This window comes from Vidua macroura, chromosome 1 (assembly GCF_024509145.1).
Source record: "Vidua macroura isolate BioBank_ID:100142 chromosome 1, ASM2450914v1, whole genome shotgun sequence".
Classification (NCBI taxonomy): Eukaryota; Metazoa; Chordata; class Aves; order Passeriformes; family Viduidae; genus Vidua; species Vidua macroura.
Genome location: NC_071571.1, coordinates 112,317,293 through 112,344,109, shown reverse-complemented (window position 1 = coordinate 112,344,109; position 26,817 = coordinate 112,317,293). Strand labels below are relative to the sequence as shown.

The 26,817-nt window shown below is 39.8% G+C and overlaps 1 protein-coding gene and 1 long non-coding RNA gene across 3 annotated transcripts in view; one reads left to right on the top strand and one right to left on the bottom strand.

Moving 5' to 3' along the window:
• The window catches only part of SPIDR (scaffold protein involved in DNA repair), a 196,647-nt gene that overhangs the window by 76,347 nt on the left and 93,483 nt on the right, over positions 1–26,817 (bottom strand). The gene's annotated exons all lie outside the window — the stretch shown is intronic.
• Positions 888–2,160, top strand: LOC128805249 (uncharacterized). Its single transcript, XR_008436340.1, has 2 exons — positions 888–1,546; positions 1,975–2,160. It is a non-coding gene; the product is annotated as an uncharacterized LOC128805249 (long non-coding RNA).

The window sequence follows — 26,817 nt, the reverse complement described above, 5'->3', positions numbered from 1 at the left end:
CTGTCACCTAGTGGTTACATTGCTGCCCCCCACTTCTTGTTTTTAAGAGGCAGTGAAGTGCCATCCTTCCTGATGGCACTTCCTAATACAGACCTTTATCACATCCTCTCCTAGCCACTGCTTTCTCAAGGTGAAGAGCCCTAGTCATCCTAGTCATTTCTCACAAGGAAGCTGCTCCATACATCTCTTCTTGTTGCTCTTCTCTGATATTTTTCCACTTCTGCTACATATCTTTCATTTGGAAGACTGAAATCCTAACGTAGAAATGCACCACGAATTTCTACAGTGACACAAGACGGTTTTGACTCCATTTCTAGTCAAGTCTTATTTTACCATGTATTTTTCTGATCATTAAATGAAGACTAAGCTGACATATTAATGAAGCTATTGGAACACTAAAAACACGTTCCTGGATACCAACCATCCAGAGTCCATCACTTCATATGTGTACTTCACATTTACCTAATATTTCCTAGTAGGAGGGCCCGAGTCCCTCCTCCAGCCCTAGTTCTAGAGCACTAAGAGTATTAATACATTCCCCTGTCCATAGGATTGTGAGGATGACAGCACACAATTGAATAAAAGGGAAATGTGCATAGTGTTCTGTTGTACAGAAGGTGTCCAATTCTCTATTTTCTTCATTGGTACCATGGAGATTTGAGACAACAGGTTACACCAACAACTCCTCTGCCAGTGGATGAAAGGTGAGGAGTGTTGCCACTCTGCCACCATTACACACAATGTCACCATTCCTGAGGTATCACAAGAAGCTGCTTCTCACACCAGAAGAACTCTGCAATATCCATCCAAGCAGTTGAGGGCCATGTGTTGAGTGAAGAACTTGAGCTCAAGAATTTCTGACCAAGGTATGGAATGTCAGGGTCCTTGGTTGGTTGGTTCAAGTTTGGAGGATTACTGGAGAAACTTTAACAGACAAATGCCATTTTAAAATGCATTGTTCAGTGTTTTGCAGAGATTATTAAGAACACTTTCCTTTTCTTCCATAGACATTTGGCCTTTGCTATTGGCAAAGACCATTTACAAGTCCATTTTTGTGTTCATGCTCACTTGCATGCACAGTAGCAAGAACAAATAACTATCCCTGAGCAAACTTCAGAAAGACAGATCAATATATATGTATGCTTGACTTTACTTTGATATTATCTAATCTAATATTAAAAAAACCCCAGCACAGCTACTAAATAACAAAAAAACTTCCATCAGAATTGTTCTTATACTTCTATCTTGTTCTGGTACTCATTTCTGGGCATTTCCTGTTGTTTCTTCGCCAGGTCATGAAGCAAGACCAAATTCTGCTCTCTTCTGGTGAGGTCACTTTTTATACAGACAAATCCAGTACTACCAGCACAGGAAGAGTAGCTGAAAGCAGCAGGAGTTCTGAGTTGTCTGGTAACACAACTGAGAATCACAAAAGGTAGTGAGAACTTTCTCTAAGCCACAGAGCACAACAGCAAAGCAGAACACTCCTTCACAGCTGGTCAAACTCTACTTCAAGCAGCCTGGAGGTCTCAATGGGCAGCATAAGGTAAGGAGAAGTGACTGAACCACTGGTACAGAAAGCTGTCCTGGAGAGCTCCGCAGGTCTTTAAGCATGTTATAGACCAAGTTTACCTCCACTGTGATCCACTTCAGCTTTACTGAGCTGAGAAAAATCCTTTTTTGTATTTGCTGCCACTACTGATAAATGTGCAACAAAGGTAAAGGTGCTGTGGAAAAGCCAGGTTGCACAGAAATCTCTTTTAGGCGAAGTCCTTTCTGCACTAATCCACTCACAACAGTCATCAGTGAAAGAGAGCAGTGGTAGTGACCAGAGTGGAAACTTCTTTACCGAAACATCCTGGCGTAAACATCGCCTAAGTGAAACCTTCTGTGGAAGGGAAGAAGTTAGGCGTCTTGGCCTGCCACAGAAACACTGATTGTATGTGATAAACAAAATACCTTTCTTCTTTTTAGGTTAGAAAACAGCCCTCAACAGTGTGTGTGCTTTGAAGTTATCACTCACAAGAGTAACTTTCAGAGCTTCATTTTGCTTCTGTGCATTAACATGTATCTTCTCCATTAAATCACCATAGGTCCATCCTGTGGCATAGCTCTCAGTCAAAATGGAAAAATATTCTGAGAAATAAAATTTAAATTCAACATTCTCCTTAATGTTGTCTTTTTCTTTTCTGAATCCAGAGCAATCTTAGTATTCCTGCATTACTTAAAAGACATAATTGTACAGAACAAGCAAAAAATTATAATTCTAATATTGAAATCTTATATGGTCTACGGATCACTGATAATGTGGCTTGTTTTATTTCACTGAATAGTTGCAATGACACTTAGCAAACAGATCACACCAGATTTGGGAGAATTTTCATACTGCATCACACTATTCTTATAAGCCCAAATTTCTTTTTCAGATTCATGTAAGAGGGCTGATGACTCAGCAGAACAGAATCAATAATGCAATGAGATGGATGAACCCCTGGATTGTTTTTTTGTGATCCCATTAGACTTCACAGTCTACACAGCTCCAGCATGTTCTATGTTTGCTTTTCCATTTCAAAGAATATTTATTTTTAGAAAGAAACAGTCTTTTATGCTTCAGAGAGAAAAAAGTTAGAGGTATAGCGGAAAGATGAAAGCCCTTATTATTAAATAAAAATCACAAAAACCACACAGCTCTGCCTCTATTTATTATATTTAAAATACTTCAACATCCACCAACCCAATAAGCCAAGAGTACCTATCACAATTCTATATGTTGCACAGTTATATGAACACAACTCCTTAAAACTAATCAATCAAAACTAACTATAAGCCAAGCTGAAAGAAGCGGGAAAATACCAGACATATCATTACAAAAATAAAACATAAGAATAACTTTTTCAGAACAAGAAAGAGATCTGTATTTTTTTAAGGGGATCTAAGAAAACAGAATTGCAACTCAAGTCATTGCTTGAAGTACTATCACAATAAAACCTCTACAATACTGATACAAACACACCTGCCAAAAAAAAGGACCATCAATAACCTCTGAAAACTGTTAAGAGTCCTTGCAGCAGTGTGACTTATTATCACACAAGGGACAGTTTTCTGACAAACCACTTCAGTTAAAGCTCTCTGTGGAAGCAAACCACTTCCAAAGGAGAGGAGCATTTTGGAGCACGGGTATCTCTCACTATTGCACCTCCCCTCCCCTGACAAAAAAGCAGAAACAAAGTCTTTGAAGTTGTGGGAAAACACCTGTGAAAACATACAGATTTTGGAGAAAACTGGTGTGAGAGACATAAGGTGGAAGGTGTGCCATCACAGACATCTTGGCCCTGGCAAAAACCCTGACGTTTAAAGTAAGAATGACATTCCAAGAACAATAGTGAAATTTGCCAGTCCAGAGAAATGTTTATGCAATAAAGGATGAAACAACTCCACTACACACACATTTCCTAAGCAAACAACTGTGAGTTAGTCGAGGGCTTAAATATATCCCGTAGTGTTTAACAAAGGATGGCATCCCTATTCTCAGGCTTGGAAGCTGCATATTGAGTTTTGGAAGCAGGGATTTTGCAGCCAGATTTGAAAACCTGAGAAATATTAACCTAAAGAAGGAATGTTGACTGACTTGTTATAAAGGAATAACCATGCATTTTGCTTTTCTTTTCAATACTTTCCACTCTCTATGTACCTTCGCTAAAGTAACAGCAAACACAGTATCACTGTACAATATCCCAGGCTTTATGTGACATACACAGGATCTGAATGGCCTCTGACTTCGAGTCGAGTCTCAGGCTATCACAGGCAAAACCAGGGGAGAAGAAAAAAAGGACGAAATGATCAAGTTCCAGCAGAACAACCTGCCTTTTCTCCCACTACAGCTGAAGTGGTCAGAAAACATCTTCTACACTCCAAAAGAAACAAGTTGTGCCAGCAGATAATGGTCCTCACATACAAGCTGAAATTCTTTATTTTTTTTCCCGCTGTGGTGGCAAGACTCTCCCTGACTGCTTATGCATTTATTTCATCTTTTATTTAAAAGAGTTTCCTCTTGTTCATCCAGGCCAAGAAGCAGCTTCTCTTAGATCTTCTTTCCCAAAGAGTGCATCCTGGTCCACAGTGCAGACCCTTCCTGCACTGCTCCTCCTGATGCCGGTGCTCTGCTTCATACTCTCATTCAGCTGCAATTCAAGATGGACCTAAATAAAAATTATTCCCTTGCTCAGCTGCATCACTAAGTAGGACACAAAAAAAAACTTATAGAAATGCAGTGATACTATATCAGTCTTGCTTTAAGTTCTACAGGTATATATATTTAGGACATTGTATTTTGATATGTATTCATACATCTGTTTTTAAAACAAAGTTACTTGTGTCCTTTACTCTCCTCTCTATCAGTTGGTTAAAAAAAAGAAGCATACCTGAAACCACTGCAAAACTGTCTAATACAAATACTGTTTGAAGAAGAGTCTCTGGGCTGATTTCCTGTATGTAAATGTGCTCAGCTGAAAAAATGTCCAGGGCATGATTCCCAGACTACGGTACAGGAAAAAAGAGGAGTTCCCTGGCTCAGTTACCATCAGAAGGAAGTCACAGGGACTCATGCAGGGAAAAGAGACCAGTTCATGACTCTCATATGTGTGTGCACATACAGACAGAAGTGCAGGCACATGCGTGTGCGCTCCCTTCCCTGCCTTGCCTCTGCACTGGTGGGGTGGGTGAGCTGGCGCAACATCCCCTCAAGGGAACAAGCTCTTGGAAGATCTGATATGACATTTTTACATTCAACTGACGGCATGCAACATTCCTTTAAAAAAAATATATTATCTGTTTGCTCGCTTGAAGCGTCACAAAGATAATATTCACGTCTGTGACCCTGACTGTCTCTGGTCAGGAGGCAGAGAGATTGTGCAGAGCGCGTTGCCTTCCAGCACCCCGGGATGTCTGCCAGAGAACAGAGCTGCTGTCCCAGAGGAGAGGGTCAGATCCTCCAGCCTTCGGCTAACACTGTGAGCAGTCCCTCTGGTGACTACTGAGGAGGTGAATGGCACACACAGGGGACTTGGCTTGCACAGCCCCACATCTGCGTAACTGACGTACAGAGCAAAAACTCCAGTGCCCTAAATCCAGGGAAAGAGTATTTTATTCTTTAGAGAACCTTATCCCCAGATCACTTGTCTTTCCATTTTTTCTTTATCATTGTTGACCTCCAAATTCCTACACCACCACCCTCTTTCAGCATCTACCAAAACATTCATATCTGTTTTCTACATTGTGGTTACATGTCCATGTGGGCTGTAAATCTTTTAAAGAATCTTATTTAAACACAGCTTCATCATTCAGATACTGTTTGGGCAATGAGCTAAGCAGAGCCAAGCAGCATTACAGAATCTTATTTCAAATCCTGTTTCCACTACCGGAGCACTCATTTTAAAGTGAATTTAAATTACTGCCTTTCCCATAAAAATTTGCTTAAGTGCATTTTAAAAGAAATGTTGCCAAGTGCAGAAATGCAACCTCTGCCCTTGGAAGTCCTTGAATTAAAGTTTGCTGAAGGCTGCCAGATTAATTCAGGGTAGAATCAGTCTGTGTTTGTTCAACCCTTCTGCTCTCCCACCCACTCCACACCCACCCCCACTGGAGATGGGGTACCCCAATGAGCAGAACTACTATACTGATAGGGCTGATCTTTTCATCACATCCACCATTGTTTGCCTCCACACCAGTAGAGACACAAGCTAACAGAAAAGATGATTGTCAAAAGCATCATGTGCATTTTTCTCTGTCTCAAGCTCATCCTGTCATGACAGTGGTCTGTATAATACCTCCTGCTGCCACAGACCATGACCACAACTGACCGTGTAATGACAGTAATGAACGTAAGTTTGATGTATGAGTATACAACTCCTTAATTTTATAAGCTTGTCACAGAACACGTGAAAAGCTTGAGATGCAAGCAGATTTCACCTTTTTTATTCTGAACTTTTTCTGAGACTGCCATTTTTATTTAAGTCTATTCTGTAAAGGTTAAAAAAAAAAAAAAAAGACGTTTTGAAGAAATGCAAGGCCCTACTAAGCCCAAGAGTGGTTATCCAATAGAGAGCAGCAAAATGTTTATCATCCACTCTGCAGCCCACATGCTTCTCCTCTCACTTCAGAAGGCAGGTAGCCCTTCCAGAGCACCCAGAATTTCTGGCTATGTCTGATCAGGAGGGCACACATTAGATCAGAAAGCTGCTTAAAGTCATCCAGGGAGTTTCTCTTCTGTGCTGTCAGAGGGTATCTGGCTTAAGGACACACAATAAACACAACTGTGAGAGCTTAGCAGTCATTTGTGCAGTTTTTCCAAACTACCTTTTTCAGGTTCTTAAAACACCAAAACCCCTGTCTAACAGCCACCAAACAATTTTTAAAATGTGGTAAAATCACATATCCATTGCCAAAGATGTACTTGTGCTATTTTGTTGTCTTACTTCTGTTTAGATAATACAGCTGCATACAAATTGCTGTTGCATTTTAATAAAATTGTAATGTTAACAAGGTCCAAATGGAAAGCACAAGTAACTATAACTTTGAGTAGGCACGGACAGGAAAAAGGACTATGTTAGACCAGAAAACATAGCAAAAGAATATTGAAAGTTAGTAGTTCAAGCAGCAGAATGAATGGCTGACAAAATTTTAAGCAAACACTTTGCCTCTGTGCTCATTTCTTCTATTATCTTCTATTATCTAGGGTGAGCCCTCTACCATGCTTCCACTGCACCTCGTCTTGGACTTTATCAAGAAAGCTACACTTTCTGAAAGGGTAATAATATCTTTTTGCTGTCAAAAGAAACTCTGCCTTACAGAGAACACTGCAGGTAGGAAGATTAAAAAAATTAAAAATCCATCTAAACTCAGAGCCACTACTCAATAGTGCTTTCATTTTCTGTTTTGTTCTCGCTGTTTTTTCTTTCTTCCCAGAAATATTCTTGCCAGCTGTTTTGCTGTCTCTCAGTATTCCATCAACAACCAAATATCACCATGTGGTGCTGGATCTCAAAGGCAGAATTAAGATTAACAGTGTTATGATTAAGTGCCAGCTGAAGAGACACAACCACAAAACCAGACTGTGGCTGACAGCTCATGGCCCCACTCAAGATGCCCCTGAGCACTGAAATTTTCACCCTCTTCCCCCCAGAGTCAGGAAAGGGATGGCACTTCCAGAAAGAACAGTCACCTTTGGATGACAGAAAGAGTTTCGACACTGAGACTTATGGGCATTGTCTGGTTCCCCAGTGAAAAAACATAATTCCGTTCTATGCTGGTAGATGCACTGAAAACCTATACATGGAAAATGCAGGTCAGATGAAGGCCAACGGGATAAGGACCACAGGTATGTGTTACTATGGTATTCTCATGCTCAGTATGGAAAATATTCCACAAGCTGGCACATTCTTCAAATAGTTTTTCAAAATAATTGTTATCACTTAGACAAGTATAACTTACAACAAGTTAAGCAAATAAAATAAATAAATTCCCTAGTTATGTCCCATAACCTCACCTACTTATCTCAAAAAGCAAGTCAATTAGCTTTACTTCCAGTGCTCCTCCCTGCCAGATCAAGGTTGCTATGGGGCACACAGTATTTGATTAAAGCAATTATATCTACTGGCATATACATATGTGTTTGTTTTATGCCATGGAAATATCTCTACACTTTTCACAGAAACTGGATATAAAAGTTACACGTGGAAAACCCAGTACCTGTGAATGCCCGGCTCCCAAACTGTAAACATAGCAGGAGACTTCTAATGTTTGTTTGAAAACACTTGCCCTAAGTGATAATCCTGATGGAAAAAAGGAAGTAATTTTGCTTACTCTTTGCCTTCAGGTGGCTCATTAAAACACCTCTTATGAAAGAAAGAGGATATGATTCTTTCTTGACTTTATGCTGAGGCTAAACGTCTTTGGGGAAGGATCCTGGCAGCAAAAGAATGTAAACTTAATTCTTTGTTTCAATTTAGAATTTAATTTGTCAGCAAAACCAAAGTTCATAAAGAAGGCAAATTTTGACAAATTGCAACTGCCATGAGCTCTGCTAAGAGCAGGATGTAACATGAATGTGATTCTTCAAGAGAACAAATTATAATCATTGCATCCACACAAAAAATGCTTACAATAATAAGTTTGTTCTATGATTTGCCAACTCTTCAGGCTGGGTACTAAGAAAAATTTGCTAACCTCACATTCATAAGATAAAGTGATCTGAAGCACATCTACTACATGTCAGCAGGACAAGATGGCAGTTGTCCTGTTGAGTTTTTTGGATTACGATTAGCCTTCTCTTGCACTATAACTACAATACCTTAAATCCGAGCACACCTCTAAACAGAAGGAGGTAATAGAAGCAAAGCAGTTTTCCAAATTTCAGAAACCTTACTCACCTGAATCATTTGCACCAACAAAGAAAATGTTTGCTTATAAAAATAGTAATTTATTTGTGTATCTAAAATAAAACACGGCACATGCACTAGGTACAGACTGAGAATGTTTGCTGCTCATTTCAGCTATAGTATACTCATAAAAGTAAATGCTTAAGATATTCTGTGTCGAGTGGATGGGTAGCAGGGTAGAGTCTGCAGGGAAATGAAATCTACTATATTAGTATTACAAAGACATCAGTAAATACCTAGAGATGTTCAAAGCCTAAACACTTATCAGCCACTCGAGACTGGGATTTACCCTTATCAACTGGTCCCCTAGACTTCTTTACAAAGTCTAGCAAAAACAAACTTCAGAATGAGATGCATTTGATGTCCTTAAGAGAAACACTTCAGAAATGCCAACTTACTTCTCCTTGATTCCTACAAAAGGATGGCAGGCCCATACTTGCACAGCTGTACCACAGGTACCTTGAGTTGAATGCTTCCTGCCAGGCTGCTCAGGCAGGGCCAGCACACCACAGGGGCAATCTGTAACCCAGCAATCCCCTTGTCAAAACAGGAGAGATGAGCTCTGCTGTGGCTCTCACAGCATCAGCTGCTCTCAGCATTGCAAGCTCCATCATCACATCATGGGAGGCTTCATTGGCTTATGAAAAATCATAATGAAATCTTACTACAAACTGCTCCCTGTCTCCTGTAATTAAACGTACTTCTTGCCCAAGAGGAAGATCTTCCCCATCTCTGTCTTTTTGGTGCTAGGAAGACGGAGGTCTTTTCATCATCTACTTTTGTGGATAGAGAGATAGAGCTAAGGGAAGAAAACTTCATTCCTATTCCTGGTTTTTTTTTTTTTTTTTTAGTTTTCAAACATAAAAACCCTGTTGTAGATTTGCACGAAAATTGAACTAAATCACTCACAGAGAAACCACACGTTTTTTCCATGTCCCACCAAATCAGGTTTCATGTATCAAGGAAAACACCCACTTAAAAACTAGCACAGTACTGCACCAAAGAAGTGCACCCCATGTTCTCCTAAATGTGTCCAAACTCCAGGAGATAAACTGAGGAACAGTTGTAGAAATGGGAATAACACTAGCGTCCAGAACAGCCCCAGGCAGAAAAAGCGCAAGTGACTGCAAAGAAGCAAAGAGCACAGCAGATGTAGTGAGGGTATAGCTATGGCCATCAAGCCAAGAAGTGTAACACACCCAGGAGCACATGGTGTGCAGTTCATTCTCCTCCAGACCCAGCTGCAGTGGCTGAACAGGATGGCTGCCCCTCTCAGCTGCTCAGCACCAAGTACTGCCAGGACCTTACCATCCCTATGGCAGAGCTCTAATCCTCTCAGTGCAAAGGCAGCCACGTTATCACGAACTGACTTAAATCATCAGTTCCCACTCAGCTCTCAGATTTCACACTAATGTGCATGAAGGACTTTCACACATTCATCTCCACTCTCTGCTGGCATGGGGCAATGTGTCCAGCAAGACATCAGGAGTGAGGAGGCAGCAGAGGCAGCAGCGCCAGTGGCAATTCACACTGTGGACAGACCCACTGCAGCTTCCTCTCTGCCTTTGCCTCTGCTGCTCTGGGATATGCTTGATCTTGCTGAACCAATTCAATCAGTAGTATGTGAAAAAGTCATACTTCTCCCCCCTCCCTATCTTTTTAATAATTTATTTTCTGATTAGTTCTCTACTGGCTTAGTGATATGAATCACCAGCACCCAAGCACTGCAAGATGATACAATGCTGCAAGCACATGGAATGGCCAAACTTTGCCCTATATAAACACTTTATGTAAGTCACTGAAATAAATTATGCTGCAAATTATGAGTAAATTATGCTGCAAAGGGGTAAAAATTCTCCTGTATTTGTTCAGAACAATAAATTCCTTTTTTTCCACTGTCAATCCACATTAGACCAGTAACTTGCTGCTTGCAGAATGCTCTCTGAACACTTCAAGCAGCCACGGCTCCTATTGTGCTCCTGGGCTACAGTTTATTATCTTGCTTTTTTCCTGCATAATGCAGTTATTTTTTTGAGAGAACAGAACAGAGTGAATGAGGATAAAGCAGAGAAATCAACAGGAGCCAAAATCTCTCCCGGTCTACAACAAAAACACGTCACTAGCAACCACAAAGGATATTAAAATCAACAGATAAAGGTCAGATAAAGCACAAGATAAGGTAGTGCGTACATTAATATCTCAAAGATGCTATTACAAGGTTAATCAGTTATGCTGGCAAGATTTAGGTTTGAGCTATTTGGTGCCTAAGAAATATAATCAAAATAATTTATTTTTACGTTATAAACAAAATGTAAATCAGCCATGAAATTACTACTTCACAGAACAAAATTAATATAATGCACTAAAATCTAAGTTTAGAGTAACAGCTCCCTAAAGTTTTTGAAACTGGTACAGCTGTACACAATACAGCTGCTCCAATGCAAAGCAGAACTTCAAGTTTTTAACACAGGTAAGCCTTGTGCCAGCTGATGGCAAATAGAAGAGTGCTTGGTATATTATATTTTTGTCCTCATTTAGTTACACGGTCTTCCCTTGGTTGTTTGCAGGAATGCTACTGAATACTGTGAACTAGAGGTTTCTTTACATTTTCATCTGGCAAAAATCAAAAGTTCAGAATTTGCATTATGACTGATTCTCTAAATTTTTGATCCTACTATATTTATATAGTATATAGGATATTTATAATAAAATCTCAATTGCTTGTTTCACTTAAGGGATGGCTCCAGATTTTCCATGACTGTTCAACACAAGGGTGGCTGATTCTTGAGCTGAGGGGAAACTATTTAGGCTCATGTCATTACAACACAACAAAGAAGAAAAGCAATTGAATATATTTGTTTAGAAATCTTTGCAATTGCAGCTTTCACAGCAGTTATTCTTGAGAAAGATTTGCAGGCACAAATCAGAACACAGTGCTTTTCCCAGGGTCTGCCTGTACTCTTGGCAGTGTTCTCTCTTGAGCCTGCTCAATATAACAGGGAGGCAGGGTCTGAAAAACAGGGTTAAGTCTAATTATTCAGCCAGATACATCAAAGGGAAAGTTTCCATGAGTATAAAGTAAGCCATATTTCAGTATTTAAGAGCCCAGTATAGAGCCTAAGGAGAACTTGAACTCCACCTTTATCAAACTATTACCTCTGCTATGTATTATTCACACAGCAAGAGTCTTAATTGCCCAGACACTCTGCCAACTCTTTTCTCTCCGTTGAAACCAACCACACAAATCTAAAACGCCCATTTTCAACAGAAGTGTACTGAAACACACACTAGAGATATTAGTTGTCAAATGTTCAGCACAACACTTCACATTTTGTGAATTACAGATTTATACAGCTCTGTGAGCCTGTCAGTATCAGCGTGTCTTGGCAATAGCAATCCCTCCTTCCCCAGCCTTCGGTCATTGCTTTGTTGACTGCTTGTAGGCATATGTGGGTGTATTGGCCTCTAACAGACAAAGAAAGCACATAAGGAAATCGAGGTAAAGCTAAACTGAAAAAAATACTTTCCCATTTAGCACTGAGAGCACTTATCAGTTCCAGCACTCTCACTTAACTTGCTGGAATTAAATATGCTGCAGTGCCACTCTGGAACTGCGTTTCCAAAGTGCAATAATCTTGTATTGCAACCATTCACTTCACAACAATATTTTGAAAACATAATGGTTAATTTAACTCTGAAAACTTGTATCTCATGCTAATAATTTCTTTTTGCTCACCTGTTACTTACTGCTTCACTGTTGCTGATATGCCACAGAAAATCTGGAAATAAGAAATTGGTTTAAGCTAGTCCTGCAGATTTTAAGAGGGCAATCATGCCTAGTACAGGTTCAAAACAGAAAGGACAACATTAGTGAATTCTCTGAACCTCTTTGCTAAACAGATAGATTTGCTGAACCAACGAAACCTTTTTCAGGATACTTAGCTTTAGAACAAGATGGAGCTAGTGGCACAACAACTGGAAACCCAGCAAATTTAGTGCTGTGCCTAAGAGTGGAGGATGTCTCCTCTACTGAACAAGGCATTTTATAAAATTAAAATTGTTACTGCATCAGCATCTAAAGATGCAGGTGGTAAGCTGCCTGAAAATAATGTCTAGTTCTTTAACAGCACCTTTTTCTTGAAGATTTTAGAATAATACACAAAACTTAAAAAGTTCACACAGCAGTACTAATTAACAGGCATCTTGTAACTCCTGCTTTAATTAAAGTGTTTTTTCCTTTACCTTATGAAATTAAAATAGAAGGTAAAGAGGATGGTAATTTGTCTATAGGAACACAGAAAAGGAACCTCTAGGTTCACAATATCCTCAACCCATGGTTTGCCCCCAACCCTCATTTAGGCTTGCAAGTCTGTGGGTTGTGCTGCAGACCACGTCAAGGACACATCCAACTTGGAAAAACAGAAACAAAACCAGTCCCTTCAAAAAAAGAAAAACAAACCCAAAAAACCCACCAGCTTATAGCTGGAGCACTCCTCTTGGTCAGATCCAGGTCCCAGCAGAGCCCAGTCACTGTTAGGCTGGCAGAAACAAGATGTGCCAGGGAGCAGGAGCAGGGTCAAGTGGAACAGCTGGAGGAGGCCAGAATAGTTGAGGCAAGGATGTATCACAGAGCCTGGCCTGAGGTCTCAGAGTGCTTGGTTCCCAGGGAAATCCTCTAATGTATCACCCTTTGCCTCATACCCTAAAACTCCCTACACTAAAGGACACATGTAAAAGGCAACTTCCAAAGGAAACATGCTCTTCAAGGCTTGTGCTAATTGCAACTTGTTCATTTGCAGTTGTAATAGACAGGCAGGAACTGCCTGTGTATGCAAAAGCTGCTCCCATTGCTTTTCTAATGGAACATAGTTCCTGTCAAAACTGAAGCACAAACAGTCCCAATCCCAAGCCAGAAAGAGGCAAAGTAAGACAGTACAAGCAGTAACATTGCAATCTAAATGCTTTCCTCCAACTGCTCTGCATAACTCATGTCAGCATATGTCATTCACAATTAGATCCAGAGTTAATTTCAGGTCTTTTAGAGCAAGAATTTACACACTCTGTTCTTTAAAGTAGTGTTCAATACAAGGAAGCTCATTACACCCAAAGCAGTGAGCAGAATCTGCAACTCCTTTCAACTGTCTTGTGGCCAACAGAGAAGCTACAGCTATTTGTGGGAAAAACATGAGTGATCATGGCAAAAGCAACCCAACAGAAGCCTTTGCCACTGAATTGTCATAATTTCTGACAGCACTGTTTTGACACCAGCCTGGCAGAGACATGTAAGCAAAGCCCTGCTGTTTGCTGTTTGCACAGACAGCTTCTTGCAGGTAGCCAGCTCAGAACTATCTAGTTACAGACCTGTGAGGTATAATACAAATAAACAGTCCTAATCATAATATACAGTATAGGCAACAAAGCCAAAGAAAGAAGAAAAATAACACATGCCAAAGCATGAAAGAATGAAGAAGGTGAAACATTCTACTGCTAATGCTTTACGGAAGTGTAAGAGGATGGTCCTGTCCAGGGAATGGCTTCTCACCTTCTTTTTCACATGAGAGGGAGCAAAAACACCTTACAAGAAATCTAGAGATCAAGATGCTAAGTTTCAGATAGTAGATTATAAAATTGAAACTGACAGGACTTGCACAAGTGGGTTCTTCTGCTCTTCATTGAGACGCTCTCTTAACATGCCTACAGGACACACTGCACACAGTATGTTCTCTCAATGTCCAACTGAATCATACTTACTCTTGTGTTTCAGATTTTTTTTTATTTGGGAAACCAAAAAACCCCAAATGCAAGGAGGTTAACTCAGCCTACAGGCAGGAATTACCTTTTCTTTCTTTTTTAATAAGGTTTTATGAGGGTTCTTTACCCAGAATCACCACTAGTACAGGTCTGCTAATGATAGAGATAAAAGAAAAATGAGTGCTCAGGCCTTTCAACATTAAGTTTTTGAATAAAAGATTAATCCTCTTCTTACTATAACCCTTACCACTGCTAACCTAAAGAGCATTGAACTACGAATTAATGGCAAATCCAAAACTGCCCAAGCAGAGAAAAAACCTCCATTCACTATAAGAGTTCTGAAATGGTTAGAAATCAGTGTGGACTGACAAGATGTATTTGGATCACAGAGAGATCAAAGTACCTGAAGCTCTTCATATCAACTAAAACCTGAGCTTTGTGCATGATAAGTCCTCATCTTTGGCATACACGTCTTTGAGTCAGCAAATTGCCTTCATTTGATTTTCAAAAAACCTCCCAGGGTTTATCTGCTGAAGAATCCTCTTTTTTATTTAACACAAAGAATTAAGAAGTAATTACATTATGTTTACACATTTATAAATGATGGGCTGCCTTTGTCAAGGGTTCTGGATCCCTTAATCCTTCCTTAATCTAATCAAACAAATTGGCAATAAATAAAGCACAAAGGGATGTGGCAGCGCAAGGGAGAAATTGCAAGGGAAACAAAGGAAGCTTCAGACGGCTCCTCAAACTAGTGATCAAATGCAGGCAAAAGAAAACCTACCACTCAATTCCAGTGGAAACAGGGAAATAATGGGCATCCTTCTAAGTTGTCATGCAAAAGTATAACACAGTAAGTCCTAATAACACAATATGTCAAGCTCCAGTATCAGACCATGAGACAACTACAAATTATTTGGACTAAAAAATGCCTTATTCAAAAAAAATTGTTAAAGGTCTAAGAGCTTATAGCTACCAGTGGAATTTAATTTACTAATCTAGTAGCATTTGGTGTCCCCTTTGAAGCCAAGTGTTCAGTAAGTGCTGAAAAAACTCAAAAAAAAATTCCTCCCTCAGTAGTGTGAGGAAAAAAAAAGTACAGTGAAATCGTTCAAGTAGCTTCAAATGGCAAATGTTTCTGTTTGTGCTATTGACATTTTATTGCACAAACCCTTCCATCAGCTTCCTAGCAGAAGGACTTACTAAATGAAATGATGCTTTAAGCCTTGGAAAAAATGTACAAGGACAGACCTTTTTCAAGTTACCTTCGAGGTAAAGGATCAAACCACAGCACTGTAAACCTCACAAGCAACACAGCAGGACTCTATCTCAGAGTTCAAGTTTTCACGGGAGAGTAGGAAAGTGCTATGTCACAACAGGGGTTTCTGTCCCAGAAACAAAGAGCCTAGTTTCCCAAAACCATCAGCCAGAAGCATCAGTACTGGGTGCTTTAACCCCCACCTCTTCCTGAGCAAGCAGCCCTGACACTGCTGAGGTTGGCACATATATTAGCTCCTATTAGGATTGGTACAGCTGGTCAGGCTTTCAGTTTCCTTTCTTCCCCTTCAGCAGAAAGCTTATTTGCCTGGGCCAAAATGAGTTTTGACAAGCGCTGCTTCTGAGCTTTTCTATTTGAAACCAAGCTGAGCATACACTTCACATTTTCCTTTTTTCAGACATAACTCCCGAGAGAGCGGACCAAGCTAAAACGCAACACCTTGTAAATCAGAAAGGTTTATCTTTACTTGGAATTGGGTCAACTACAATGGTTTAAAGCTATTTCTTCATTTCACTGTCATCCAGCCACCAGCTTTGAACTTCTTTGTTTAAAGCAAAGATACTAAGGAAGGAGTGCCTTTCACAGTAACAGTGAAAAATCCAGCAAGAGCAAAAATTGCCAGGCATGTGCTTAGATGGTAGCAGGCAACAGGAACTTTAATCATCTAACTGATAAGTATTCACTTTAAAAATTTCCATGAAAAATGAATATAAACATGGTCTCAATGCTATAATCCTTGATCACGCAAGATTCCCAGAAATGTGATGATGTTTTGCTTTAATGGTAACCATAAAATAAACAAAAATTCCAAGATGCTGTGATCAGCCTATGCAGACTCTGTTTTAAAACTGTATTTACTGTTTTGTGATTAAACCTTTCCCTCTAAATCTTGATCTTTGCAATGTGCTTTTATTTCTACTTTAACTCAGATACAATTTCCCAAACACAAGATAAAATTTCAGCTTTCCACCAACCAGAAACAAAATCTGTCTTTTTTAATACAACCTCCTAAAGCACTTATTTAAAAGTATATGGCCACAAAGAAACCCCAAGCAAGAAGATTGGGGTTCCTTCTTTACTTAGCTGTTACAAAGTAGAGAAATGTATAACTTCTTCATTGATTGTAACACTTCACAAAAAAAGCAGAGGTTTTTTGTGTGCAAAAGGAACACATTTCTAAATTCAGAAACAGTGGTGAAAACTATTTACAGTCTCCACTTTACCTAGACTCTAGTAACTAGAGTGCTGAGTCATAAATTAAACTGGTGCTCTGACCTTTAAGGAACAACTGAGATCATAATAAACACGTCTCGTATTTTCAGCTGAGTCCAAGTAGAGAGAAGTCTCACAGCTCCTTGAAAAGCCTCAGGAGATGCAGTTTCTTAAAGCACACATAAAATTGATTAGTGTTCACAGTAACTAAAAACACATTAGAGAACAGACATGTTAGAGAAAAGAAATGTTAGAAAACAGAGACGCGAACAGACTCAATTTACTTTGAATTTACACACTTTCCCCTCTCATATATGCCCTAAGTTGGAAAAGAACTAATACTGAAAATCAATCATGCATGTGAATAATCACCAAAAACACACAAAGCAACCTGAGAATAGAGTAGACTAGACAGTACAATAGTTATGTGCTGCCATGCAAGACATGGAATTTAATTTTTGTTTGGGAAACGATGGAGATTTCTTACCTAGAAACAGTCATTTTAGCTATGTATGTCCCATGAAGGTATTCTTAAAACATAACAAATTATGAAGACAGAAGAGTTAGACACACCTTGCTTCAACAAACTTGTAAATGGGAACTTCCCATTGTGTGTCATACTGCTCATTTTCTCCTCTCAGCTACATCTTCCTTCAGTCTAAACAAAATGAAACTTTTTCTCCAGAAGTCCTTCAAACCCACTATGGACCTTTCATAGAGAAAGTGCTATAATGAGGGCAAATATATCTGTATACAAGCCTGTGTTCACACATATCTTTCAACATTTTATCTATCTACATGAACTTGTACTTCATCTTTACCAGTTCAGTAACCAATACTGTATTTCACTATACAGACATAGTTATATCCATGTAAGTCGGCAATTTATTCTCAATCAGGGTGTGCTACAAGCTACAGTCTTCATAGGTATGAGCCTGCTATGTGCTAAACATAATTTATAACAAGGAGGTCTTCTTTCTTGGCTTGGCTGATGTAAAGAGGTTAACACCCCACCTGTGTGTCACTAAGCTGTAACATGTTAACAGGCAACTTTCAGTCAAAGGGATGTAGGTCAATTCCGAAAAAACAAGATGCAAATGCTATCTTGAAACCCTTTCTGCATCCACAAAGAAATTTCTCAGACAAAATCAGAAGGCTACGTGATTCAGCTAAATATATCTACGTGCTGGTTAACCCTAAAAAGGGGAAAGGGGGCCTAGATCTGCTCCCTGCTTGTCTGTGAGCTGTGGTTGAGTTTGCTAACCTAGGGAATTAATAATGCAGAGCCAGTGAATGGAAACTGCTCCCAAAAGGGTGTGATGTGTGCTGGAGATGGGACAGGCAAAATGGCAAGGACACACACCCCACCCTCCAGGCAGCAGCCAGGGTTTTTGCTCAGGAATGGAGCTAAACAGTACCATAAAAGAATCCAGTTTCAATTGGACATCAGTGTAGATCATTTTAGGTGCTTTCATTGGCCTTTCCACCTCACTAAGTCATGAGCTAGACTGTAGACTCCCAGGAACACAGGTCATTAAGACAGGAATGATAATAAGTATCAAATACTTCAGGCATTAATATTAATAACAAGAAACAGAAACAAAACAATAAACAGTAAACACTGAATACTGTCACAGCTCTCTGACTAAATGCAAAACATGTTATTTACATTATGCAATTGCGTTATGAAGCACTTTCACTCTTGCTGCTGAATACAAAATTGCAGCCTCCTATCTCTGCAGTTTGAAATGTCTCTCAGTGGCTGTAGCAAGCTCACGAAATAAAGTTCACTACTGTATCACGTGTGGAACCATGTGCCAGCCCTGGCATGGTATGCAAATGAACTCACTGATCTCTTTGGGTTTTCCCCTTTTTTTTTCCCTGATTTTTAATGAGGATATCGAGCTCAGAGGGAGTAGCAGGCAGGAGATTGCGCTGTACTTTCACAATGGGAAAGAAGCCAAAATGCAGGCACAATGCCTGGATTCAGCAGTTTCAGGCAAACACATCAGAAGTTCATACATCCTCCTCCAGGAAAACACTTTCCACTGTCACTTTAACAGGAAACCTAGCTCAAAACCAAGGGTGGGCTATCCCCTCATTCACTTGTCACGCCTGGTTATTGAAGCTATTCCTCCACAAGAAAGATTTTCCTGTTAGAGAAGCTTCCGAAATTGCTTAAGAGCAATTTGCTTTGGTTCGTTATGATGATTTAATTCTGAATATTACACATCGTGCTTATTGGTCTTTAATACTGGGCTTTTTATGCTGAAGATTACATGTACATACTCAGAAATACATACTCAGAAAATAGAAAAGGAAGAAAATGAACATAGCATTAGTCAGTAAAACATAAGTATATAAACTAAAATGTCTCAAAGTTCACAGTGTATTCATGTTCTATCTGAAAATGGATCCCACTGACACAGACTGTACATGCTTAATTCCAATTTTCTTTATGTTCCACCTACACTTTCCTTAATTAGTCTCTCTTTACCTGCTTACAACACAGACAAATTACTTGGTACAATTTGAAGTTCTCTTCTTTACTCTCAAATCCAAAACAAATTTCTCTGGCTAGTTGGCAGAAAATAAATTTAGATATGTTCTAAATTCTCACATTCCATATGAACAAATACATCCTTAGGACAAGACTGCACATGCCTCTAGAGGGAATAAGCACAAGACTCAGATCTCAAGAAGGAGCAGCCAGAAGCATCTCTAAGTCTCTTTCAATGTGTTTCTGCTCTTGGGAACTACAGCAGCTTCTGACATAGCTGATTCGAAGGCCTTAAGAAAAGCAGACTTTGACTCTCCCCAGTCTCCCCTTTTCTGGCCTTCCCTCAAGCCCAGGCCAGTGTTTAATTAGCATTAATTTTATTTACTAATATTCCAGTAAAACTGAGAATCACTGTTGTTCTAATTTTTTTATATGCCAGATCAAGACTCACAACAGATACCTTGCTGAAGATTTTACGGGAAGCCTGTGGCATAAGCCAAATGAAATCAGGAACGTAAAAAATATTTTGAAAACAAAGTCTGTTTTTCCTCATCTAGTAGCCTTTGATTATGATTCTGCCTTACACTACAAGACATCTGAGCATGTGTCAAGAGTCGGCAGAGAAAGGGATGAGATTTTGACCACGTGGCTGGCATACAGCCAGCTCTGTGACATGGACTACTATGACACAGTGGCAGAATATGAGGTCACAGTATATGATCCTCCTCTGTCCCTGGACAAACTGTGAAACCAGGAGAGCTTTGGCAGAGTTGAGGCTTCATGCACTGTCATAAATATAGGTTTGCCTAAAGAAAACATTCTGGCTCCATGCCGTCACAGTTAGGTATCCAGACTACCTGGCATCTTCTTTCTTGACCCCCAAATCAGATTCACAATATCTTAAATTTTTTTTTAAATATTTGCTAGAACATGGAATTGTCCATACAGTATATTGTTGAGAAATGTGAGGCTATCACCTAAAATCCTTGTTCCAGGACATTCACTCTTTCTTACCAGTTTGGAAAACAAAACAAAATGATCATGTTTAAGACCAAAGGGACATTCTTCCCTATAGAAACTGGTAGTTCTTGGCTGGCAAAGAATAAACTTGCATTTTCTTATTGTTTCTCAAAACAGGGAGAGGAGAAAAAGGAGATGGAAGGAAGGGAGAGGATTAATCAAGATAATATTTGCTGATGTTTATATTCTGAAACAAAGGGGAATAATAATCCAGGAAGATATATTACATGACAAAGATGGGAAGTAACTTGCGACGTTGCAGAATTATTGGAGCCACATCCCAGCCGTAAGAGGCACGGATACAAACACAGATTATTTCAAATGAGGTTACTAGTGTTTCACTGTTCAGGAAATAGGGGAAGCAAAGAAGGAAGTAAAAACTTAAAACATTGTTTGTTTTGAAGATACTATATTTTGACAACTCTGAGGAAAGGCTGTCAAAAGAGGAAAGTTGTATATCCTGACACTAATGGACTCTATGAATAACTTACAGACAAGATGATTCTGATCATGTTTGTTTTTATATGAGGCAAAAACTCATTTGCTACTCATATTGCCCTAGTTTGAAGTTGCTTCTATAAAAACAAATATGACACAATGAAAAACTGCTAAGATTCACCGAGCTACAGAATGTCCTTCCTGCTCACCCTGGCTCACTTTTCACTTAGAAACGTAAAAGGAATGTCACGCATTTGTAAACTATGTCTGGGAGCAAAGCCTCAAGTATCATGAATAAAAACACTCAAGTTTTACACTATACCAGTAAAAATGCTACGTGACTTCTATTGAAGCACAAGCTCAGATGTTTCTAAATACAGATGGTATCCATCATATGAAGGAAGAACATTAGTTATTGCATTTGACATCTTCCTTGGGAACTGCACCCCTCCTCACTGAGCAGAACAAAGTCTCTGGCACACTAGAAGTTGCCAAGACTTTCTGCTTCTCTGTCCTCAATGCAATTCATTTTCTCTACGGAAGGAGGAAAACAAGAAAGGGAAAAATTTGTAATGCAACCCTCTGTTCTGTATGCTACACCAATTGATTTCTCAGCTCAGTTTTTAATACTGAATCTTACTGCAACCATGTTTCCGGGCAATTATGTATTGAAATACATATTGACAAGTCAGTTTTTCACTTGCATACAATAAATATTTATTAAAAATCTGCTACTTGCAGGTTGGTCATTTGAAGCTTCTATTCAAAAGAGCAAGCTGTAAACAGTGTGCTCAAAGGCACCTGACTGGGTCTCACTGACCTCTTGCTGTGCTCTGCTTTATATTTCTTGGCTCTAACTTGGCCGTGTAAGGGAACAAGGTAAAAGTCTACATGAACCTGTTCATTTCTTCTGGAAACAAACCTTGAGCTATATGCTGGGAAATCAAGAGTCTGCAATAGCTGTGGTGTGGGCATTTCCTTCTATCCAGGGGATAACTCTATTCTATCACTTCACCAAAATAAAGCCTAAAAGAACCATGAAATATTGATTTAGGCAATGGGGTAGAGGACCACCATCTCACATTCCATAGTTCACACATACAAGTGTTTTCTAAGTGTCCATGTCATGGTAAACTCTGAACTTGTTCCTCTGGATAAAGTTACAGTGCTTAAGACTGGTTTTCCTACTTATTATTCCAAGTATCTGTTTGCTGTACCATCAGGTAATATGGTATGGCAAAAGCTGTCAGATCTTTCCAGCGTAGCCAAGGGAATGAAAACATACCACTTTTCAAATTAATACATACCTGCTACAAGGAAACAATGTCAGTATTTTTGCACAGTTTTAAGGACTCTACAAGAGAAAGGATGCAGTTAGACAAGGTCTAGAACTTTGACAGATGCAACAATGGCTACACAGTCACCATTGCTCCCAGACGGAGCAACACCCAGGTATTTAGAAGCTGAACATCCACCCTTTTTTTTTTTCTTTTTTTTTCTCCTTAGTTTTTAAAAAACAGTTTATTGTCTGGGTTTTTCTGTTTGCAACTGTGCATCTGCGAATGTGTATGACAATAGGAATTCTCAGAGCAAGCCAAACTAAGAAAGATGGATTGGTCTGATGTCTGGTCATTCATGGGTGTGTCCACACCAGTCCTGCGGTTCAGATCAGTGCTGTGTTTCTGTGGCAAATCTCTCCATCTTCCCTGAGCTTTGGTTTGGATTGTGGAGCAGCCTTCTGAGCTCACACGATGGATTCTTTTCATATGAAACTAAACCTGAAGATGTGCTCCAACTGCTAAAAGGCATTTGGGCCATGTGACCAGCTTACAGCCTGTCTGGAATAAAGGCCCACAATACCTACAGCAGGACCAAATCTCCCACACTGGCTTCTACTCCACAAATCTGCTCCTACCACATCATTTGCTAGTACAGACACGTCTGTGTCAAAAACTATGTTCCTGTTCCTTGGAAAGTTCGTCTTCTTTATGCACAATCCTACCTGTATCCTTTGATAGCTTCATTTCAGATAGACATATTACTGTGAAAGGCCATGAAAGCAGAAAGATAGACAAATTTTCCCAGCTGTACAGCAGCACAGACATTTTGAAAATTTGATTCCCCAGACTGGGGAATCAAAGGAAAGGAAGTCTGAAGAAGTCACCAAATGATGCTGTTCACAGTACACAGCAGTGGCAGGCACAGGGATGACCAGATTTTGGGATGCACTGAAGCTCCACACCTCAGAATACTCTTGATGTGAACATATGTAAATGAGTTCATAATGAAGCCCTCAGCTTACAACCTGCAATGCTGGCACAGGTCTTCTTGGCAGCTGCACATATACTCATTTTTTGACATATTGATTACTGGGGATGTATCACATATAGCAGATGTCACATCTGCATCATTGTTTCTCTGCAAGAGGCAAACCTTGATTCAGCTGAAGTTTTAACTGATAGTTTGTGACACAGCTTCTAACGTAGATTACACTACGGAATCATTATAGTAATTCAACGTAAATACCGGACAAAACTCAAAGAAGAGACGTAAAAACCAGGAGAACTGGAAAAGTTGACTAAAGAGGCTTAGTAGCAGTCGAGATGAGGCTGAGAGACCTGCAGACCCTCATAAAGTAATGGTAAGCTATTTCTCCTTAACCATCTCTTCCTTCTTTCTATCCTCAGTCTCCCTGGATTATTTACTGGTTCAAACAAAATGTGACTTATTTCTACCCACTGCTTCAAACTGTTTATAAGTATCAGTCTACATTCTCAAAATTTATCATTCACATATGCAGACATACACATACATGACTACTGTGTGCATTCTTTAAAATTTCTCACAAAGGGTTCCTCTAACCTTTACCAAAACAATTGGATTGATTTAACTGCACTACTTAAGATACTCAAATTCTGACTACTAATTTTTAGAAAGTCTTATTTTTTACCTCTGGAATCTCATCTTTATTTAGAAATCAATGTATGACCCACCCCACCCAACAAACAGTAAAGTACTACACAGTGCATTTCTTGAACTGCATTGTTCTGAACACCAACAGAGACTAATGGACAAACAGTGCAAAAGACAATTAATGCTAATGCAACCACGTAAGTGATGATAATGATAAAGCAACTGACTACTCAAGATTTACCATTAATCTGTCTTCTTTGCTCTTTTTGGGCACTCACTATAATCTAGAAAAAGAAATATGTTGTCATGGTGACCCTAAGTCAAGTTACCAGAAGAATGTAAGAGAAATTCTGCAAGATCAAAAGTAAAAATTATTTAAGACAATGATGGCAACTGAAACATAGACATGAATTGCTCAGATTTCATGCAGCTACCAAGACTGTAGTGCAACTAGCAGCAAATCGTGGAGAAATCAGGAAACTATGCAAGAACAGGGAGCATTAGGAGACAAAGATACATGAGAAAGCACAAGCTTACACTGCCACAAGCAGAAAGCTCTTTGCAGGACATGTCTGTATTAGAGACAGGAACCAGAGTGTGTAGCATAATATTACTAGAAAGGACTAGGGCAGATTCAATTTCAAAAAGCTGATTGTAAAATGAGATGTTCTCACTACACTGATACATTTCGTACCAAGATGTTCCCTGGAAAGCTGGACAACATTCATGCATAATTAATTTTTTAAAATAAGTTTGGGGACAGAATCTTCACAAAAAGGTACGTTCTGTGCCTCATCCAAACTAGAATAGGGTCAAGCAGCTGAGGATTGTAGAATGGGTTATCTGAAGTCAGTCAACCCAGTTGAGGCATGTCCACCCAGGTCGGATGACACATCAATCTAAAAAGTGGCACATGCAAGGCTGCTAGTTCATGGCTCTTGTCCTGAGTTTACTGACAGGTGGCTAGAAATAATGTATGACCTATATTATTTTCCCAGTATAGTGGCAGGTGCCAGGACACAACTCTCTCAAAAGAGATTATGCAGCTGCTATAAAATCTTGGAAGGAACTGGCAGATTTGGGTAGGAAAAGAAGCTTTCTCTTAGAGGTGAGTAGCTAGCAAGGCTGGAGTTGCTAGCGGATTTGATTGTGAAATTTTGTGATAGATGTGCAGCCTACAATTCTTTCTGTCCACAAAATTCACCAGCAGCTCATGTGAACAGACTGTATTTACTTTAAAATTACTAAGACTGGGACTTTTGCAGAGTGATGAACTAATAAATGAACACATCATGGAAACAGCCTTGTCTTATGCTCCTGTACTTCCTGCATAGAATTATCCTTCAGTCACTCCAGGGTTGGTGTCAGAGGTGTGGGTTTGACTTTTTTTTTTCCTTCATATTTGCAAAATATTCTGTTTTATGCTACATGTTCAAAATTTATTAGCACTGTGGTTAGAAGCAGTCTGCAGATCATTTGTAGGATCACAGTTCTCTATCAAGGTGTAAAAAAAAAAGGGCTGCAAACAGCTCTATAGACAGAGGTACAGAGCTGTGAATGAAGAGGAACTGACAGCAAATTTTAGAATTAAGAAGCAAAAGAGTTGATACAAACTTGTATTTAATTTATGGTACTCTCTGGGACAGTGCATACATTGGAGATCATCCCAAAGCACTACTGCTTGTTCAAGAGAAAAACAATACACACCCCCAAGAATATGTTAAAAAAATGTACTGACTGGGGGAGGGGCTGGAAGTGGAGGAGGGAGAAGAAAATAATTTTGCCCTTACAATCTAATCACCAAAATAGTTTTGAGTGGTGGTACAGCCTGAAAGGACTCCTCCCTCAATCCTGTTCCTGGCAGAAGGCAGCAGAAAACACTACAGGGCATTTTCTGTTCAGAAAGAGAAAACCGAAAAGGCACAGCACATGACTTGTGAAGTGACTGCTAAAAACAAGGGAGGATGAAACACAAGCACCAAGCTTTTACAATGATCTTGTAATAGCAGCAAATATCTGGCTACATTTCAGCTCCAACAATTGGAGCTGCAGTCCCACCTCTGCAGAAGTGAAAAAAATATGCAAGTAAGTGCCAACTGAGTTTCAGTCTCAAATACTTCAGTATTTCCTACCCTGAAGGACATTTTGAACTGCAGTGGTGGTAAAAGTCTTCCTGCATGAAATCCTTAAGGCTCCTTTACAACAACCCATTTACTAGGGAAACAGAGAAGTTTCTGTATTTTAGCAAAACAACCTGTTTTCCAAGTTCTAAAAATAGAAAAGAAAAAAAAAATTTAAGTGTCTGTCATTTTGAAACCACTCACAAGCATTTCATCCTAAGCAACATAGCCTCCCCCCTTGCTAAAAATAAAACAGTACATTACAGCAACATTTTTTGCTGGCTTCAGCCAAGGATTTGAAAACCTCCCCTCAGCCCAGACAGGCCGTAAGCTATGAGTCAGCACTTCTCAGCATTTCTGGAAATTCCTCAGCAGAGCATCCACCCTGTAGCAGGAAGCTGCTGCTCACTTCAGTCGGTACCAGGAAATGGATGGGTGCTCCTGGGCCTCACCTGACCCGGGCACAGAGCTCAAGGAAACTTCCCCAAAACTACCAAACCTTCCCCGTCCCACCAGCTTCCTGCAACACCACCAAATACACTGCCTGCAAATGAGCTTGGGAACTCCACCCAAACACAACTTCGTGCAGTGTCAATGAACAGGAAAATATAGGACGAATTAAGGAAAAAACCCCGTCATGCTGGACAAGGGCAAGTCTCTCTGGTGCAATTTTATTGGTATGGCCTCTCCCAGCCTGAATCCAGAGGTTGCTTAGCTCCACCAGGATCTGTGCCCTGTCCAAGGAAGTCTGAATTCATGCAAAACAGCCATGTCCCACCATGTAAAGAGGGTTCCTGGTGCTTACAGAGAAAATGATTCTTTCCCCTTTCAAGTGGATAAAGAAGGCACAGGTTCAGGGCATTGCCACACACACGGCACAGCTCCGTCTCTCCTTCCAACAGTCCTTACTTCACACGAAAAATCTGATGATCTGCACACAACAGAGCCAAAGGATGGGAGGAGGATCCATGCTTGTCTAGGGGATACCCCAAATCTGCCTGTGCCTGTACAGGCTGTGGTGTTGTGAGGTGTCTCATCCGTACTGAGACACAAACCAGAAGTCCCCATGGAAGCTCTTGGTGCTCGGTACTCCCAAACGTGCAGCACTGCCAAGGTGGAGACACTGCTCTTGAACTGGAGATATAACAT